Source organism: Leptinotarsa decemlineata, unplaced genomic scaffold, assembly GCF_025532065.1.
Source record: "Leptinotarsa decemlineata unplaced genomic scaffold, Ldec_3_MD MMD2_tig00003308_RagTag_RagTag, whole genome shotgun sequence".
Classification (NCBI taxonomy): domain Eukaryota; kingdom Metazoa; phylum Arthropoda; class Insecta; order Coleoptera; family Chrysomelidae; genus Leptinotarsa; species Leptinotarsa decemlineata.
The window spans coordinates 2,853,389-2,870,687 of record NW_027412586.1 but is presented as its reverse complement, the minus strand read 5'-3'; the positions used below and the strand labels follow the sequence as shown (position 1 = coordinate 2,870,687).

Here is a 17,299-nt window from a genome sequence, read left to right as displayed (position 1 = left end):
AAACAGTACAAGCAACGCTTCTCTGTCATTTATCTGTTTCAATTTTTCAAACTTCATAGTCTTCATACACTACTTTACTCGTAATAAAATTTTCTACAATATATATTCATCGTGGTAAGCAGATGAGCACAATTACATAATTTCAATTTACCTGTTTGTACGCGGTTACCAGGTATTAGGGAACAGAAAAAGGTAAGCAACTGATCAACTGCTCAAAGCGAATGTTGTATACTTTCGATTAGACTATGAGTCGTTTGGCAACCAAAACAGTGAAATTTGAAAAAATATTTATAATTAATGATAGCCATGAACATTTACGGCAACCCTATTGGTACACGTTCACAAACATATTTTACTTATTAAAATATAATTTTCACCTGGTTACCAAATTGGTGAAAGTCGATCTTACTTTGGATCCTCTACTAATAGAAAAATCAGTGAAATTTTCAACCACGGTGGTTTAATATGGTCCTAATTCAACTGAAATTAGTAATATATTTTTCGTTTTTTTTTTACACGCTTTATATTAGCTTCACCTGTAGGTATGCATGCATGTATATTTGTTTGTTTGTAACTCTCAAGCTCGGGATCTGTATTTGACAGAATTATTGACATTACTGCTTGATCTATTAGCGGGCAGATGGCGCTATACGTAACCTCCTTGATATATCGACATTATTGCTTGAATTATTCGCAGGCAGATGGCGCTGTACGTAACATTCTTGATATATCGACATTATTGCTTGATTTATACGCGGGCAGATGGCGCTGTACGTAACCTCCTTGATATAATTCGAACTCACTCTACATGTATTTCTTCATTTGAAAAAAGTATTTTTTTCATTAACACGCGCGTCTGTTGCCTCATTTGTAACTATCTTTTGCGCGCCTGCTGTCTTAGGCTTGGTCACTGATTTTCAAGCTCCGTCTCCGGAATCGAAGAATAACAATGGTCATTTTTCTAAACAATATACGGCTGATTGATCCCAAAGTCAAGATAAAATAAATATAGTTTAAAAAGATTAAAAAACACGCTTTTATAGCATACGAAACTAAGAAATGAAAAATAAATGAACGAACTAAAAATACTAGTGAAAAATGCGTGGGCGCTTTGTGCCATACTTTCTGTATATCAAATCCCCATCGCTTTTTTCACAATAATACTTACTAGTATTTTTCGTTCGTTATTGTTTCAAGCTCATCTGAAAAAAAATATTTTCAACTTTTTAGGTTCGATGTTCTTTATAATTGTGTTTTTTAGTTTTTTAAACTATATTTATTTTTTTGGTCTATCTTTCCTTTAATCAGCTCACCGTGTTTTGGATCATGCTTTTTATAATTCACGAGATTAAGGTGGCAATACACTGTCATCAGTACCGATTTTTGTGAGACTATCGAAGACAAGTGGTTCATTTGAATTTTTAGGAATCACACGTAAAAAAGGTAAGACTTCGTTAGTCCTTAGCTCGCACAAGTTACTCAACTTCTGAAAGTTATCGTTCGTATGGGGGCGACAGCTGATCAACGGAAATACAGTTTCAAACAGCTTTTTCATTATGTAAGTATGAGGAAGCACGTGTTACTGTTTGTAATATTCGTGTTACTTCGAAACGATTCTTTACCCTAGAAGGGATTGCATAGACCCAGTGTTCGGCGATTACGAAAACCATCACCATTTCTCAATTTGATTTTTCGTCGAAAGGAAATAGCGGTGAATTTCCTCTAAAGTGGCCATATCCAGGTATCATCCGAAAGCACCAACCAGCTAAACGTTTTCTTCTCTTTGCGCTGAGCAAAGAGCATCTTCTCGTAAACTTGTCCCTATCACAAATGAATCCGGTGTAAATTGTGAGCTTTCTTATCTCTTCCCAATACGAGTGAGTTTCGGAGCATGACACGGCCTCTTGCCTCTTGGTTAGAAAATCTTCAATAGTGGTGGCTTGATCTCGGCGATGCGCGACCTCTCGACTTATCCGGGAATCGATTCGCGAACTTTAACACTCGTGAGTATTGAACTATTATTCAAGTGAAATCAGTCGTAAAGTTTTCTGCTTGATGGAGTGCGTGAGTGAGTATATTGGAATCAGACGTCGCTTATGTGGACACGAGCGTGCGCGGATTTTTCAAACAGGTAACGGGTAACTGATTTGATTATATTTAAAATTGAGAGATGAGTAAAAGACAACATGTTTCTATTACAAGACTCGACAAAGTGAATAGTCTGTCGCAGGTAGAACAGTATCAGGTACGAAAGTTTCTACTCCTCATCCCATAATTTCAAATTAAGAAGGTTTTGTTATGATTTTAGGCACAGGCACCGCTCTAAGAGCGCTTCAAGGATTTTCCTGTAGTGCTTGTATTTTGCCCTTAAAAAAGAGCCACTGAAAATCCATGTCATTTGGACAAAGTCCCGTCTCCTAAAGAGGTCTGGATTTATGGTTATTGTCGAATATTCACCGGCGTTTCCTGACCAAAATTTTTCATTTTCCCATATATGTCGAAAGACAGTGTAATGGAAGAGGTCCACAACCTTCTCCTTGAACAACTGCACTGCACTGAATATAAAAATTTATTGGGAAAGAAAGTTTTTGGCTTTTTACTACTCCATCTGATACAAAAAAAGGGGGATGAGAGAATCTTCCAAAGAAAGGAAGGAAGTAATCAATTTGAAACTCTATACATGGATGTGTAGATCATGCAAAGAAGTAACTTTCAGATACAAACTGAAAGAAAGTCCTCCTGAAACAGCTACTTTCATATAAATATTGAATTACACGAAAGAAAGTAATTCTTTCGAAACAAATACTTCTATATGAACACTGAATTATATAGAAGATACTTTTCTCTACTCAGTTTGTATTTCAAACATTTGTTGTGGAATAAGAATCAGATATCATTCACATGAGTTCTACTTTGAATGAATGGTAATAAATTGTACTCACATCTGTCACCCTCACTGGTATACACCCATGTTTCGCCTTAAGACACTTGCCCTAAGGCTCTTCAGTACCAAATTGGATAACATTATAGAAAATATATGAATGAAGTGTGTGTATTTTCTATAATGTTATCCAATTTGGTATTGAAGAGCCTTATGGCAAGTGTCTCAAGGCGAAACATCGGTGTATACCAGTGAGGGTGACAGTGTTCTATGTGAGTACAATTTATTACCATTCATTCAAATAGTCCAATAAAATGAGGATTTAAATTACCATGCAAAAGGCAAGCCTGCATTTTTCAATATAAGTTGATTTTAGCATACATTCAAAGGATTTATTGTTAAAAAATGTTGAATTTCATTTAGGGGATAGAAAATTAATAAAAACTACCCCAAAAATCCTTTTTTTAAATATATCTCGAAAGCATAAAAATATATGAAAAAAAGGTCGAAACAAAAAATGTAGGCAATAAAATTTTCTATAAAATCGTTTCTGATCACTTTTGACGTATTTGCAATAGAAACCGAGATATTTGCAATAATCAATTAATACTTATAGTTCAGACGGGCTGCAGTAGAGCGGCTATATATCTCCAGCACTACGAAATAGATTAAGTGTTGTCGGTGTTTCCCAGGTGCACATATGAATGAATGCGAGTTATATTTATTTTCATTCTCGAAAGTGTTTGCATCCATTTCATTAGAGTGTTTTTTTTGCATTTTATTGAAGAACCTGTGAAAATTGCCTCTTGAAAGTGATTGTGACACAATTGCAACTGTGAAAAAAATGGTTTAAAGACATTAATAGACAAAAGTAAAGTGAAAAATGACCTGAAATATAAAGTGTGGAAAGGCAAGGAGTCATGTCGATTTCATGATGGTTTGTATGTACTGTATATTATTTTATGTTTTACTCTACGGTAACAGAACCTAACAGTAAAATGTTTTTATTGCAAGAAATGATTTATAAGAATATAATGAATTATTCATCTTATTCATTATCATGTAAAAAAATATTATCGAAAATAAATTTGTATTCTTTAATCTGTAAAATGTATACAGTGTGTAAAAGCCAAATGAAATAAATTCATTATTACGGTTACAGTACATATTGAAAAAATCCCGGAAGACGTCAAATGTAAATTATAATTTGACATTCTTCTACTTAGAATTGTCACCCCTACCTTCAGCCCCCTTCGAATGACAGGTACAACCCCCAATTTTTTGATGTTATCGCTTTTAAATACACTCAAAAACTAAATGTAATGCAAAACGTAATTGAATGTAGAATATGAAAAAGAATCATGGATGTTAACGAAGTTAACCGCAAACGTCTTGGTAACATCCTAATCTCAAATAAAACTGTCTTCTAACATTATTCAACATATCAGGCATGACCGACCTAATCGCAAGCGTTATTCGTTCTATTGAGTCATTAAAATCTGAAGGTATAGTTTCGTACACATTGCCCCTCACATATCCCCATAAAAAAATCTAATGGTGAAAGATCAGGTGATCGCGCTGGCCATTCAATCGATCCTCGCCTCGCTTCATCCTGCTAAAACCATATCGTATTCACTGGAACTAGAGGGTTTCCTGGATCAGGATATAAATTCGCATAAACTTGGAATGACATTATTTTGAGTTTCAAATGATTATCGCCCTTCAAGTTGCCCTCAATGAAAAAGGGACCAATGATATGGTTTCCTACAATCCCTGCCCAAACATTGACCTTTTGAGGATATTGCGTTTGTTCTTTTCTCATCCAGTGATGATTTTCCGTTAATCAGTAGCGGCAATTTTGCCGATTAGCATGACCATTAAGAGAAAAGTACAGTCATCATACGAATTAGCGCCATTTTCACAATCATTATTCGATTCTTCAGGCTTCATGAGGAAGACCCAGAAGTCAGATTTGTTTACTGTTTCCAAAACCAGTCTTGAAAGTGATAAATGGTTATTATCTTTTTCATTCGTCGTTGATGGGGGGTTTTTACTCCACCAAGTCACCTGGCCTCATGGTAAAACATACTTGGAATTATTTCAATCTTATCGTCAATACATTGTTACTCATTTTACTAGTAATGCAGTGGTTGTATGGATACAGCAGTGATCAATTTGGTGTCAAGTCTTACGAAAGATATCGAAAACAAGAGAAAAATGTTGCTGCAGATGTAGATTTTGACAAAAATATTCTTGTTACATTTACACAAACGAAATTTTTATCAGATATTTGTAACAAACACAATTTTGTTCTGAATTTGAGTGAATATCTACGCTCGACTGGAATTAAAGTAAGGAAAGCTGATGAAGATGATGATTTACTTATTGCCAATACCGCGTTGCAGTTGTTGGCAACGACGTCGATTTATTGGTTTTATTGATTGGTCTCACAACAACAGACGATAATATTTTATTTATAAACTAACTATATCTAAAAAATCTACCAACAAATTATACTCCACTTCTGATAATAGTAATTTCGAACAATTCATATTATTTGCACACACTTTCGCAGGTTGTGACACAACCAGCGCCCTATTTGGGAAAGGTAAGAAAAAATTATCTATACATATAATATGTCAGAAAATCAACAGAAGCAGAAGTGGCTGATTATTAATGATATTTTGAAAAACACTGAATCTCATGAGGATTCTGAAGAAGAATGGGTCCTTGATTATAACGATTTTTAGTACTAAACATTCTTTTTCACCTAAAAAATATTAAAAAGCAAAATTGAGGAATTTGGTTAAGAATTATTGGAATTTTTGGCTTTTTGCTACTCCATCTTGATACAAAAAAAATGTGGGGAATCTTCCAAAACAAAGAACGTAGGAAGAAATGAATTTCAAAAAATTAACTCTATACAAAAACGAGTAGATCCGAAAAATATAATTCCCTGTAATTTAATTATTGACATTTTTCGTTCTTTTTGTGTAAAAAAAATTTTTTTACACAAAAACCATGTGTTTGAAGATTATTGACAATGTTTCATGATGATGATGCTTGATGATGGGTTTCCATATGTTGCGTATCTCTACGCTAGCTTGGACAACATATATGCAGCTTCCTTGAATTTTCTCCTAAACTAGTGTTCCTCTTTGTGGATGATTTCAGCTTGAGCCCACTTGATATTATGTTGATGAGTCCAAACATGCTCTACTATTTCGGATTTGCTGCTTTCTCCTCGCTGTGTGTGTTTCTTGTGCTCGGCAATGCGAACTTTCAATGGCCTCTTAGTTTCACCGATGTATGATTCTCCGCACTCGCAGGGTATCCGGTAAATGCAATTCTTGGAATCGCAGCCCGCATTTGGTGGCCTGGTTTTTGTGAGGCTGCTACAGATAATGTTTCCCGATCTGAAACAGGTCCTGATGTTATACTTGGATCCAATCCTTCTTATCCTTCCCGATAATCCTCTGATGTTGGGAAGTGCAAGCACTGGTTGTGACGGCTTCTCTTCCTTGCGAGGCTCCTGCTGTCTTTTAGTCAAAGTCTTCTCTACCATCGCTTTGGAGTAGCCATTCCGTTGAAGATCATTTTTGATGATGTCTAGTTCCTTCTCGAAACCTTCCTTCGTATTACAGAGCCCGAAAGCACGGTCTAATAGAGTCTTGATGATTCCTCTTTTGGTCCATTGATGGTGGTTGGATTCCTGGTTCAGATACTGACCCGTGTGAGTGGGTTTTCGGTATACAGATGTTTCTCACTTAGTGTCGGTCCTCTTCACCAGAATATCTAAGAATGGCAATTCGTTGTGGATTTCCTTCTCCATTGTGAAATTGATGGAAGGTCTCACGCTGTTGATGAATTTCAGAAAGGCGTCTAAGTCAGTATTCTCATGGTTCCATATAATGAAGGTGTCGTCAACATATCTCAACCAGACTCGAGGTTTCTTGTGGGCTTCTTCAAATGCCAGAGTTTCAAACCACTCCATATATATGTTGGCTAAGACTGGTGAAAGTGGCGATCCCATTGGCAGCCCCTCATCTTGTGTAAAGAATTCGTCATTCAGTTGGAAATAACAGTTTCGTGCACATCATCCTAGTAATTCCATAATTACTTCTATAGGTAGATTCGTTCTCTCTTTCAGGTTCCCGTCTTCGGATAGCTTTCTCTGTATGATTTGAAGTGCTTCTTCGACCGGAACGTTGGTGTAAAGACTTTCCACGTCGGAACTGATTAGTTGATCTTCCTGTGTGACTTCAATTGACTCTAGTAGTTCGACAAAATGCCTTGAATTATTCACAAAAGAGGATGTTTTTCCTTGTAATAGTTTTATTATGGGAAGTAAAAATCTAGACAAGTTTTGAGTAGCCGAATCTCTGGAGCTGATGATCGGTCTAGACTAGAGTCAATTGAAGATCAACTAATTAATTTCGACGTGGAAAGCCTGTACACCAACGTTCCGGTCGAAGAAGCACTCCAAATCATACAGAGAAAGTGAGAACGAATCTACCAGTCATAGCCAACATATATGTGGAGCGGTTTGAAACTCTGGGCATTGAAGAAGCCCACAAGAAACCTCGAGTCTGTTTGAGATATGTTGACGACACCTTCATAATATGGAACCATGGGAATACTGACCTAGACGCTTTCCTGAAACACATCAACAGCGTGATACCTTCCATCACTTTCACAATGGAGAGGAAAATCCACAACTAATTGCTATTCTTAGACTTTTTGGTGAAGAGGACCGACACTAAGTGGGAACATCTGTATACCGAAAACCCACTCACACGGGACAGTATCTGAACCACGAATCCAACTACCATCAATCGACTAAAGAGAAATCATCAAGACTCTATTAGACCGTGCTTCCAGGCTCTGTAATATGAAGGAAGGTCTCGAGAAGGAACTAGACATCATCAAAAATGATCTTCAACGGAATGGCTACTCCAAAGCGATGGTAGAAAAGACTTTGGCTGAAAAACAGCAGAAGCCTCGAAATGAAGAGAAGCCGTCACAACTAGTGCTTGCACTTCCCTACATCAGATGATTATCGGAGAGGATTAGAAGAATTGGTTCCGAGTACAACATCAGAACCTGCTTCAAATCCGGGAACACTATCCGTAGCAGCCTCACGAAAACTATGCCACCAAACGCGGACTGCGATACCAAGAATTGCATTTACCGGATACCCTGTGAGTGCGGAAAATCCTATATTGGTGAAACTAAGAGGCCATTGAATGTTCGCATTGCCGAGCACAAGAAATACACACAGCGAGGGGAATCCAGCAAATCAGGAATAGCAGAACATGTTTGGACCCATCAACCCAACATCGAGTGGTTCCAAGCTGAGATCATACACAGAGAGGAACATTGGTTTAGGAGAAAATTCAAGGAAGCCGCATAAATGTTGTCCAACAACGTATTCACCCAAGCTAGCGTAGAGATACGCAACGTATGGAAACCCATCATCAAGCGAAAAATGGCCAACTTCTGCCAAACGGTTATCTCCCACTGAACCAGTGAAGCGAAAAAAATGGAAAGCGGAGATAAATGAAAGTACTCTAACGACCCATAAATAGTAATCTCTCCGAGGAATCAGTCCAGTCATCGCCCGAAGACAATTATAGATACTAACAATCGAAACGTCTTGAACTAAATTGTTTTGGAATCTCTTAACTTTTTATTTTCATTTTCATTTTAATTTCTTTATTTTTATTTTTTAATTTTTTGTTCAATTGTTCTATTTTCACTTGTATTTCATTTCAGGTTTTTTGCCTAATATAATTGTTATTTTCAGCTATTCATTTTTAATTCTTCCTTTTTTTCAGTTGTTTCAGGGATTTCAAATCATTTTATATATTAGACAATGGAAGTCCGAACTAGTGAAATTCAAAAACCATGTGTCACAAGAAGGAACAAATTGTTGTTTTTGTTTTTTTTTTGTAGCATTTAAAAAATATAAATTGTAAAAATTAATTTTTCAAAACAAATTGTTTATTGAATAAATATGAATAAAAAACACAGTTTTTATTCAGAATATAAAAAAATAGAAATTATGATTAAAAAAAATCATTCCTCAATATTCATATTTAGCAGCAAACAAAATTGTGAATCAACAAATGCGTTTTTAAGAAATAATTTTTTTTGAGAAATGATTTTGTTTTTAAAAATCATAATATTCATTAGTGATAAAAATCCCCTCTGAAAAATTTCAAATATCTCATAAACAATACAATTGTTTATAACAATTTTTCAAACAAATAGAGCTAAAAGTTGCGTAAAAACCATTTTTATGTAGCTCTCAATAATTAGAATATAAACAAATGAAATAAGCAATGAAATAAGCAATGAAAAGAAAACTTTTTCATTGCTTCAATTGAATTTTGCACTTTTTACTGTCTTTAATTATTAATAACAAAGTGAAAAATCAAAGTTTTTATATTTTTTTAACGGGAATCTTTTTTAAAAGCTTTTAAGAGAAGTTTCAAGAAGTAAAAAAATTGAGGTTTTTAATTTAAAAGTTATCGAGGTTTTCATGTAATTCAAAACTTTTAAGAATTAGTTAATTAACCAAAGTATATCTAATAAAATAATCACGAGAAAAATTTTTTCCAAGGATTTCCGTTCATTCAAGTGTCTAGAAGGTATGTGAAGTTTTTTCTTGATGATGATATTTAATAGGTTGAAATAAATTTTATTGTTCAAAGGTCCATATCGGTCAGCGCGTACGGGACGCGCATTGCCCGCTTTTAGAGCTACCTATTTTCGCTTCTTAATTGAAATTATAAATGTTGGTGATACGAGTTTGGGAAGGTTGTTTATTCAGTAATTTTTTTCCACTTCAAAGGTCTTTTTTCTAATTTCGGATGTCTTTAATATTTTCAGAGATATTTGCAAAAAACCAAACCCCGCTTTTTTTTACTAAATTTTTACTTTTGCAATTTTTTGAGCCTCTCTGGAAATTTTTCAAAAAGTTACTAGGGGTCATTCTGAATCGAATGAGCATTTGTTCATAATTTTCGGTGCCCTTGGACAGAAGTTCCAAAAAAAATCTTGTAACCCAAACCCACCAAAAAGCTGGACTGCCCCGCGAAAATCGGGAAGTGTGAAGTGTGGTCACTCTCCCAAACACCCAACTACAATGATTTATTTCACTATCTATAACATCGACCTATTCCGTTACGCTTGCTCGGTGAATGTCTTATAATACCTGTTGCCAGAGAGGCCGCTCTACTGCAGCCCGTCTGAACTATAAGTATTAATTGATTATTGCAAATATCTCGGTTTCTATTGCAAATACGTCAAAAGTGATCAGAAACGATTTTATAGAAAATTTTATTGCCTACATTTTTTGTTCCGACCTTTTTTTCATATATTTTTATGCTTTCGAGATATATTCGAAAAAGGGATTTTCGGGGTAGTTTTTATTCATTTTCTATCCCCTGAATGAAATTCAACATTTTTTAACTATAAATCCTTTGAATGTATGCTAAAATTAACTTATATTCAAAAATGCAGGCTTGCCTTTTGCATGGTAATTTAAATCCTCATTTTATTGGACTAAAAGTAGAACTCATGTGAATGATATCTGATTCTTATTCCACAACAAATGTTCGAAATACAAACTGAGTAGAGAAAAGTATCTTCTGTATAATTCAGTGTTCATATAGAAGTATTTGTTTCGAAAGAATTATTTTCTTTCGTGTAATTCAATGTTTATATGGAAGTAGCTGTTTCAGGAGGACTTTCTTTCAGTTTGTATCTGAAAGTTACTTCTTTGCATGATCTACACATCCATGTATAGAGTTTCAAATTGATTACTTCCTTCCTTTCTTTGGAAGATTCTCTCATCCCCCTTTTTTTGTATCAGATGGAGTAGTAGAAAGCCAAAAACTTTCTTTCCCAAAAAATTAATCACTCCTAAAAATATAACCCCTTCAATTCAAATAAAAATTTAATAATGTTTTCAACAATTTTCCCCTTAGTGTTTGTATATAAGTATAAGCGAGCGATAAAATACCTAAGCAATGTCTGGAATGCGACAGTCATGTAAAACCAGTGTTTGGAAGTGAGGAAACTCTGACACTCACATGTTTATTTATGAAAAATATATCAAGGCTTAACAATAAATCATCCGTGAAAAAATATATCACCCGCCAAATAACTGAAAAAAGTAGCCCTTATTGCCCCAATATCAACATCGATGAAATATTTTCCAATTTATCAAAGCAAAAAGATGTTTGATCATGCCATCTGAAATATAAACAACTACAGTCGACCAGCGAAAAAGAAACCGCTTTCAGCTCTTGTTACCAGTGTTATGTTGTATTTGATCATGAAGTTTCCTTCGACAATACACTATTTTCGGTAGAATTATGGATTCATACTGTAAATGAGTTTTCAATTTCTTGAAAATTTCATTCCTCAAAGATAGTCCGTAATCTGAAAAATTACCTCATTTCCTGTATTGTTTAATTTAAATTAATAGAAAATCAGTAATTTGTTAACATAAAAATGCCTGTGTACATTTTTATACAATTTAAAATATTTTTGAAATATTTGTAACCACTGAAAAGCTGAGAATGTTTTGCAATATAGCAAACACTCATATTGACAACTAGGTTGAAAATAGCCCTCATTTTTCAATGTATGGCTATGATTATACTCGTGAATAACATTTACAAATGTTTTGTGTAATTTTGGTCATGATACTACGATAAATATTGAGTAGAATATCTGTCAAATTCTAATAAAAATTGATACAATTGTCGTTTCACGTATTCAATTTAGATAAACTTTGTCTTTTATACAAGTAATTTGGACGAATCGTTCAAAAGTTATCACCATAAGATTAACTTGACGCGTCGCATCTACTGTAAAACGACGGAGGACGATGCGCAAGGGTAAAAGGGCGGTCTAAGCAATAAAACGCCATCGCCTAGAACGCGACCGGAACGCGGGCAGACGCGTGAGGCAGACGTCGTTGATAGATGTGTTAGGTTTGCGAATTTCTTTATAGTTAACATAATTCGATTCTCGAAGCTATCCATTACTTAGTGCAGTTGTGATATTTTTTAGTTACTGTGTTTTTAAAGTAAAAAAAAACTACTAAGTGTTGCCCGCTCTTATATTAACGTACAGCCGAAGCTACTGACCCTAAAATCTTGAAATATGCAGGTAGGTTCTTTGTATAGTGTAAATAAGCATAAAGAAAGGGAATCAGGAATTTCCAAGCCAAAGGGAAAAATAGGGGTTCAAAGATTTTATTGAATTTCGTCAGTTTTGAAGTTGAAAACCTGAAGTTTTGGGTTAATAAAAAAATATTGTAACTATTTGTTTAAAATGGTCTGTCACGAAACTAACTCAATGTGACAAACCAAATTCTACGCGGGCGAAGCACTTTTACAAAAACGCAACAGTGTTTCGGTATACAATAGTTTCTTCGTGTAAAGACACATGTTGCGTTTTTGTAGAACAATTTAGTGAAAATCTCACAATAAATTGTTTTTTGAATAGTTTAGCTATGGATTTTTATCAAGTATCCGCCGATTCCATTACATTTTCTAATTCAAGTTCTTCACCACTGAAATAAAACCTTAGAAGATGTCAATAATGAAAATTTCTACAAACAACTTGAAAATGATATTTTTTAGAAGAGATTACTTTCTTGAGAAAAAAAACTTCTCGGATTTCTACTTCTCCGCCATCAAAAAGAATGTGGGAAATAAAAAAATGAATTCAATGAAAGCTCTTTAAAACATATGTAGAACATGCAAAGAAGTTTCTTTCAGAAACAAAAACTTTAGAAACAACAACTTCTATATGAACATTTAATTACATGAAAAAAAAGAACTCTCATAAGAACATTGAATTACAAGAAAATCAATTTTCCCTATTTAGTTTGTACTATAAATATTTGTTTCGAAAATGAAACATATATCATTCATAGGAATACTAAAGAATGTGATACATAAAATAGTACTTATATAAAATATCACTAACATGAAACAATATCATCCGCAATGGTGTACTTCGAAGTTCCGGGACAATTTACTTGTCTCATCACCCCATCAACATTGTCTTGGATAACATTACAAGGTGAAGCACTCATGTGTTTTCGAAACATTATGAATTCATGTCATCGGAAGAGTATACGCATTCATAAAGTTAGTCAATTCCAGCCATATAAATAATATTATTGAAAGGGATTACTTTATTCTTCCAGTTTGTATCTGAAAGAAACTGCTTTATATGCTCTAGATAACTCTATTAATAATCTATATTGATTTTTTTTTACTTCTTCCTTTGGAAACCAAAAAGCTTTTCACACAGAAAAATGTCACAAACCAACCACGCCGATATAATTTTCTCCTCCAAAGTTACGTTCCTGAGACTTCCACCGCATGTGCAACGTACCTGTAACAAAGAAAGGGATATGAGAAAATTTGCTGAAGTGTGAATTCTGAGATTGATAATAAAATTTATTTCACGGAACAAAGAATCGTCGAATGTTTTTCATTCGAACACCACGGGCATTGACGTAGTGAAAAAAGAAGAGATTTGTTTGAATAGGTCGATTTATGGACATTCCGCTGTTCGAAGAATATTTACATCAACTGTGTTTTTTTAGATTTCATTTCGGTTATGATTGCTTATCGTGTTAGGGATCGCATTTTGAAAAGTGAAACATGCCCTTTCTATGAGATCATTGAAGTTTAACGAAAATTTCTGAACTTTGTTATTAGTGCTTATCGGTATGGTGTTCGGTAAGAAAAACATATTTAGTTGCCCCTCCCTAAACTGACGATTTGATAAAGCTAATATTCGACTCAGTTCAAGAAAACCAAATCTGGAAACTAAAGATCAACAAAAGTTTTATTACTTTGAATCTGAATCTGAACAGGAAATGGTAAAGACACATCACCGAAAATATTTTCATTTCTCCTTATTTTCAATGATTTTTTTTGTACCTACAAAAATCAACACAACTTTCTGTAATTTGAAATTCATCCGTTTTCAAGAGAACAAGAGAATGAACGATATCTGATTCTAGTAGAAAGAATACTGAACGGAGATGGGGTTGAATACCTATCATAGGAATGGGTAAGGGAGTTATTTCATTTTACGAGTGAATTAGTAATTTCTAATTAGAGGCAGGTGGCGGTACTCCATAAATAATAATAATAATAATATACTTTTTTGTCATTAAGAATAAATCTTGTGGACAAAGCTTGTGAAAAATAAATATATATGAAAGTATATAGAAATATACAATGTGAATATAAAAACACCTACAAAACAGTAAAGTTATAACAAATACTATAGTCGAAATTTTGTGTCAATATAGTTGTGTACATATTTGTTTAAACATATTATCAACACTTATATAATACACATATGAACATATATAATTATATATAATATTAGATAAATAAATACACCCACATAGTAAAAATTAAAATCTCGAAGTGAAGAACATTATCTCGATTTAAAGAAATCTTGATCTCCTTAATTCATGAAGAAATATTTTTATAAACCGAGAAATATATTCTCTCAAGTTGAATTTGAATCAATAATTCAAATGAACTGAATAAACGCTTCTTTCAAGTAATATTCCACCAAGATTGTGCATACATTTCAATAGAAATCATCACATTAGCTCAAGAGAAGTAAGTATGCATTCTCAAGTGGGAGCAAAATTAATCTCGAAGCAAAACTTTTTTGGGTTTTGAAAGAATGATATTATGTTAACTTGGAACACTATTTAAATATCTCCGTTAGAGAAATTAATTGTTTTTCTTTGAAGAGAAGCATTTTTCATTCGAATGCGTTTTTTTGTATAAATGAAATAAACTCATTTACTTATGCTTCTGTTTATAAACTGTCCCTCTCATAAGGATGTCTTTAGTTACTTGAATCCAAAGTATCTCATCTGTAATATGAACAGCTATAAGTGGTAAGGGAAGAAATTAAATAATACATTATATATTATGATTGGTTTATTTGAAGCAATTGCAAATCATAAATATTATCCTGAAAAAGCATATGATAAAAGACAAAACGTAATAGAGAACTGAATTTTCTTTGCTAATCTTTGCTTGAATGTCATATTCCAACCGCACACTATTTAGAGATCATACAGTTATATAAATAACAATAAATATTCAATCCGAAAACATATATAAAAAAAATGACATATTCTTGACAAATTTTAAACTAACAAATAAAATAAAATCGAAGCCTATAAACAACATTATAACTCAGACACCAAAATGAATTAATTTATTAGTATAATTTTACACAAATGAAGTTTTTAAAATTAGATACCATTCTGGTGAATAACATTAAAAAAAATTACTATCGTCTATCAATTTTCGCATTCTGCTTTTGTTTATCCACAACTGCCGGAACATAACTTGGATTCTGAAACGAAAGAAGAAATCAGCACATCATCGTTAGCCACTATTTCAAATATCTAGAAAGGTAAAACTATGAAACTATAAAAACATTCATTGTTTTCACGTTTTTGGAAATTCTGATTTCTTCTCTAGTTAGTTTGATAATATTTCTACCTATTTCTTAAATTCCTAAAGGAAATATATTAAATAATTTAAAGCTGAGTAGGGTATATTCAATTTGTTCCCAATGAAGAAATTTTATACAATTATAATACTTACCCATGAAAATATCTTCCAACTGTGTGAGACCCCAGTCTTGTAAAATCTGTTCCATTATGGTAGATACAAAATAATCGGAAAAGAGTTGCACTACCTACAGAAACATAAAACACTTCCTCCTTAAAATCACAATACACCAACGTCACTTTCCAACACATACTGGCGCGTACGTACGCGAACACTGTTCTATATTATTAGTTTCTCATAATACTAAATTTGAGATATTTTCAATAATATCTATGTTCAAATAAAACAGTTTTTTTCAAACTGAAATGAATGAAATACTTCTTTAAAGGAAATCCTGTTCATTCTATGCAAAATTCCTGTTATCTTCAGTCGATCATAATATAGTTTTGTATATAGATTCACAAAACTCTTGTTATAAACGAATTGAGTTATTTGAAAGGATACATTTTTGAATTCAAACAAACAATATGTTTTCAGATCAAGTTGATATTGGTCTCCATTTGAAACAGTTTATTTTTCTTTTTAAATAGTTGGTAGATTTTGAAATTGAGATTATATTTACTTGATTCAAAATTGTTCATCTTCGCAATAATATAATCAAACGAATGGTGTCGTGGAAAAGCCAAGAAAATTGATTTCTTCGTTAAAAAAGTGTGATTCTCTTGTGGAACATGATGCTGTTGGCATGAAGTAATAGTTTCTCCAATGGAGATAAACATTTCAAAGCAACCTATGATCTTCTTTGAAAGAAATACTTTTTACTGTGCATTATACCAGGCAATCAAACATTTATATCCAAACAAGAATATAAACAAAAATCTTATATAACCTAAACTCAAATATGCACATTTTATCACGAAAATTTATCATTATAGGACTCTTGCAAATTATAATAGGGTTTACCAGCCAGAAATGTTTTTACTTTTATTCTAAACATTTTGTTGGTCAAATTTGCCTGTCTTATATCTGAGGGCAAGTAATTAAACATCTTGACCCCATTGTAATGAAATTCGTTAAAGGAATTGGCAGTTTCAACGCGGTGTATCGGGTGCTATAAAAATGGCATGAAGAGGGACATACTTTTTAAATGGGGCAAACCGTTTCAAAAATGAACAAAGCAATCACTGTTAAAATCTTTTGCTCAACGAATTTGTGTCTGCATGAATCACGAGGTTTATTAATCTTACACATATACCTGATAGCCCGTTTCTGCAGTACTAAAACAGACAGAAGTGCTGATGAATTGCATACTCCCCAAAACGGTATTCCATAACGTAGGTGGGTTTCAACTAGGGCTTAATACACCGTTACTCTCACAGCATAATTTCCAAAACAAATTTTTCTTTTAAGATGTTTGATATGTTCAATGAATTTGAGCTTATTGTCAATGTGAATACCTAGAAATTTAGATTGAGTCTCGTTCTTGATCACTAAACTATCACCAAATGCCAGGTCATCAAGAGCACATCTGAATGATAAAATGTTTGTTTTAGTGATATTGAAGGATAGCAAATTAGCATCACACCACTTCGTGATTTTTCTCATATCAGTAGATATTGCATTGTGTAAATCATTTTAGTTTTTGTTGTTCATCAACGTTAGAGTTGTATTTATATCACCTGAAGATTACTATGAAATACTGAAATCAAGGGAGAATATCATCTAATTTTTCACAAATATTTGCCCTGATGTTACTATGGAAAAATCACTTTAACAATTTATAATAATTGAAAATCAATATAATCTATCCAAACAACAAATCATG

General features: G+C 33.3%; 1 protein-coding gene across 1 annotated transcript in view; it reads right to left on the bottom strand.

Moving 5' to 3' along the window:
* Sema2a (Semaphorin 2a) overlaps positions 1 to 17,299 on the bottom strand; it is a 584,325-nt gene that overhangs the window by 386,690 nt on the left and 180,336 nt on the right. The gene's annotated exons all lie outside the window — the stretch shown is intronic.